Raw genomic sequence first — 4,882 nt, 5'->3', positions numbered from 1 at the left:
ACAAAATAAAAACTATGGCCCTAAAAATATCAGTAATTCTACAAGAAAAAAATATTTGGATATACTGGACCAAACCTGCTGCACTGGAAAGAACATAACTGTTCTGCTACAGGAACCAATTTAGTACTTTCATTGCCCAGCAGACAATATGTTGAACAACTATGATGAGCATCACTTTACACAAATATTTATAGAGAAGGAGAGTGTGGCTAGGGTGAGAAAGAATGAATCACCTGGAACTGAAAAGATTTATTGATGAAATAATTTTATTATGGAGAACAGATAATGATTCATTAAAAAAAAAAAAAAAACATCAATAACAATGAGTATGGAATTAAATGTACAAGTCATGCTGATGAGGATAGTGTTAACATCTTAGATCTGCTCATGTTTTAAGCAAGAGATCCATCCATGCACAAAATATATTTTAAGTCTACAGACAGAAATGGATGAATATCTACAAAGAGCTGACATTATTTAAAATGAATATTGGCCATTGGTTAGGATTAGGAGAAACTGTATAGTAAAAGAAGAATTTTGGGGCCAATTGGAAAATATTTTAAACAAGGAAATGGGTTATAAAGGAAAAAATCTGTAAAGAAATCTGTAAAGAAGTTGGAGAAACAGAGAGGGCATACATTAAAAACAAAAGGGAAATCCAGGAAAGGTAAAGAATATGCAATGCTTATTGGTTATAGTATGAAATACAAAGAAGTACAAGACAAAGTACTATAACCTAAACTCCCAAACAAACCTAATGTGATAAATTGGAGATAAAATCTCCACTGCAAATGGAAGTGAACTGATTCAGAACAGAACTAACCACCCACAACTGCCATTCTCAAACAGGATTCTGTGAAACCCCCGGGTTTCTCCTGAGGTTTGCTAGTGGGTTCCTTATCCTGTGATTGATTCAGCTCCTGTCTGATGATGTCTGTGTAGCTCTGGGTCCAATGCCACTTGGTACCACCAAACCTGGCATTAATGATATTCTTAGCCATCTGTAAGAATATATTTTCCCACTGACCCCCAAAAAAAAACTTTTTTTTGAAAATCATTTAGATAGATTATTTTTTTTGTTTTTTCCCTTTGTAGGAGATGCCCACATTGTTACATTCTTAAAAATAAAATCAGAGAGATGTTTGGAATGTTTAAAGTAGCGATGGGAGGGGAATATGAAATGTAGATGTCATACCAGATATGTGACCTGTGTATTGGAGTACCCTTGTGGCCTCAAGTGTTTGGGTCACGCAACAAGATCAACACCTTAGTAATATTAAGAAGGCGTTGGGAAATAAACGTCACGGTTTGCCTAAATCAGTGTTATGCTCCCTCTGAGAAACAGGCGGCCCTGGTGTCCCTGACTTCCTTAAGTATTACCTGGTGATGCATTTGCATCACCTTCCTTCTTGCTCTACCCTGCACTCTTTCAATATCTTTTCTCGGGAACTCACATCATGATGCCACAGAACAGTTGCTTTTGTGGCCTATGCATTTTCCAAGGCATATGGTATATGGCTCCAATGTAAGGATAATTTTGCCCTGACGGCACCTGCATCATTACTTAACTCTTTCCTTGGGCTAACTGAAGAGTAACAGTCACATGTTGAAACATATTAGTGGCTGATAACAGATATGAGTCCCATGGGGCACAGATTGCTGTGAATTTGTCATATCTATCATAAATCCTGGCCGTAAGGTGTTCCATGAGTTGGACGTCTTTGATTCTAGCATATAAATCCATGAAGCCGGAGGGTGAGGTAGATTTCCAATGTCTAGCAATAAGGCACCTGGCTGCAGAGAGTATGTGACATGTCAATTTTCTATTCAGTTTAGTTAGAGTGGAAATGTATTCCTCCTATTATCCCCTCGGGGATACCTCTGGGAACTCCTCCTTATTCCCTGCCATATATTTACCATTTGTTCTACATTCTTCTAGTATCCTCCCTTTTTCCCCACCTTTCCCTTTCTTCTCTTTTTCCCTTTTCTTTGTTTGATTCAAGAAATTTCTGGTTTAATTCAAAATATTATTGGAACTTTATATTACATAAGACGTGGAGTTTAGAATAAGCCTCCCGAAAGAAATCTGTGATTTGCTGTAATCTTGTTGGAGTTATTTATATGCTACCTACCCTGGGTATTATTATATTGTTACAGTTTTATTGCATGTTTCTTGGTTGTCTACCTGTACCTTACTCTTTTATGTTGTGTGTTATGTTGTGTTGTTTAATATATGAAAACCCCCAAAAAATTAAAATTTTTCCAAAAAAGAAGGTGTTTAAAAGATCCATCAGAAAGACCCTACTATGGCAAGATTCTGCCACTGGGCACACTGGGGAAGATTAAATATGAAAAGAAAATATCACAAAAAACAAGTAAAACGGATATACCTACTAAATGCTCTGAAGCCTTATAAAATAAATGTGGGTTTTGTGGAATATTGCTTCCATGTAAATAAAGACTTGTGGGTATTATATTGCAAAATAGTTTAGTAGTGGTAATGGTAAATATATATATATATATTTATGAATACAATAAAAATAATATATAAAATCCTAATATAATATTATTTACCCTGTTTCCCCTATAATAAGGCACTGTCTTATATTTTTTGAAATGCCAAAATATGCCCTAGGTCTTATTTTCAGGGGGATGTCTTATTTTTCCATGAAGAAGACTACAGTACACATTTATTGTTGAAAATCACTCATGTGCCATTGATTGTCCCCTTCTGATCACTCTGTGCCATTCATTGTCCCCTTCTGATCACCCATGTGCCATTGATTGTCCCCTTCTGATCACTCATGTGCCATTGATTTTCCCCTTCTGATCACTACCATATGTGCCATTGATTGTCCCCTTCTGATCACTACCGTATGTGCCATTGATTGTCCCCTTCTGATCACTCTTTGCCATTCATTGTCCCCTTCTGATCACTGACTCGCCGGGTAACAGACTCTGTTAGGGCAGGGATCAGCAGCTTGCTTGTCCTTTGAAGTTACTTTCAGTTTCACTCTGCACTGCAGCCAGCATCGAGGAGTCACACAGAGGCACACAGTATCAGGTATCGGAGGGTGTCTTATTTGCCGGGGGGTGCTTTATTTAAATTGTTTGAGCAAAAATCGGGGGGTGGCTTATTTGATGGGGTGCCTTATCATCGGGGTAACACGGTATGTAGTGCATCCCAAATAGAGTAATGAACACTGGTGACATCTAGTGGCTCATGTAGGGTATTGCGTAGTGTACAGCCAGGGGATGCGGAGGAAGCATTAAATGAGGCACAAGTAGGGTATCATGGGGCAAATGCACAATGAGGATATCTAGTGGGAACAGTAGTGTATAGCAATACATGCTCTATATCAAGAATGTTTAAAAAAATCAGGGGTTGTGCAAAAAGTAAGGTGGGAGTTTTAATATCATTCCCAGAAGTTAGTGGGAACCTAAGGTCCAGGAAGTCTATATGAGTGTGAACACATGGGTGCTGCAAGGATCGCTGTTGGAAAGCACATTAAAGCAGAATTAAACCCGGCTGCCTTGCCTGTCTGCATTCTAGCACCAGAGGCCTCAACCTTCCTTCTCTCCGTCCTCTTCCAGAGGATCTTCAGCCACCTTGACTGGCAGTGCCAGGAAGAAGTAACATTCATCCTGACACACACAAGGGAAGCCAGGAATGCCAGGTTTCCCTAGCAATCAAAGCTGACACTGTGCATGCGCAACACAACTTTTTGCCAGAAACCCGGCGCTATCAGGCAAAAAGGACACATTATGGACATCGCCTGTCCTTTTCTGCAATAATGACCTGCCTGATCATACAGACTAAAAAGTTTGTCACTCAGGGTAAAAGGATAATGGTTTGCATACTTTAAAAACATCTTTTTTTAAAAAAAAAAGCTATTAAAAAAAGCTAACTTTAACATGTGAAAAGAGAATGTTTTAAAGAAGGGACATCTCCTATCTCTTTCTGCAAAGACCTGCCTAATTGATGATATTCAAAGCTAGCCCATAGTTTCACTTTAAAAACTGTTATCAATAATTCATGTATTCACTGTGTTGAAAAGTTTTATACAACCCACCCTTTAATCTTTAAAAAGCTTACAAACACAGTTTGTCCCTTTTAAATTATTTTTTTTCTTCTGGACCAACCGCTTTGATGCTTGGTAATTTATTATGACAAAACATGTCAGGTAAATATGAGCCTGCCTACAAATATATTACATAATTATTGACAAATAATAAACTACTTGTTTTTGGTATTTATTTACAAAACCTCTTATTTGCTATATACCTTATAGTTACTTAAATCTTAGTCCTCTCCGCCCCTGAAGAAGCACTCTTTGCGAAACATGTCGGGACAAAAACTACACAAAAATCAGATCCTTTGGACCAAGCTTCAATAAAACTTTTACTTACTATCTTATTTCTGTTTGGAACTGCCAAAGACGAACTTCCTACTTTCCAACTCATTTTTAACAATGATATGAGTTTTTTCATGGTATATATGCACTAATTTAGGGGGCAGGACAGTGGATACAGGGATTGGTTTTCTACCCCCCCCCCCCCCCTCTTTCCCCTGATTTAAGGGTTTGTGATTTCTTTGTGTATGTTTTAACATGTATATCATCCAGCCATATGGATCAAGGTGTGTCCACATTACTTTTATTATCTCATATATGCAACCATGAATAAAGTTAGGCCCGCAGCTTTAAAGATAAGCGTAGGGCCTGCATGACAAGGTACACAGCTAGGAGCCCAGGAGAAATAAGGGTTAAATGATTGAGGAATGTTAGGAGGGGAGTGTGAAGGAGGATTGGTCAGAAGTCAGAGGGTTGAGTAGTTAGAAAGTGTAAAGAGGGGCTGTATCGGAAGTGGGAGGCCTCTTTGT

The sequence above is a fragment of the Pyxicephalus adspersus genome, chromosome 2, assembly GCF_032062135.1.
Source record: "Pyxicephalus adspersus chromosome 2, UCB_Pads_2.0, whole genome shotgun sequence".
NCBI lineage: Eukaryota > Metazoa > Chordata > Amphibia > Anura > Pyxicephalidae > Pyxicephalus > Pyxicephalus adspersus.
This window is presented reverse-complemented; position numbering follows the sequence as displayed.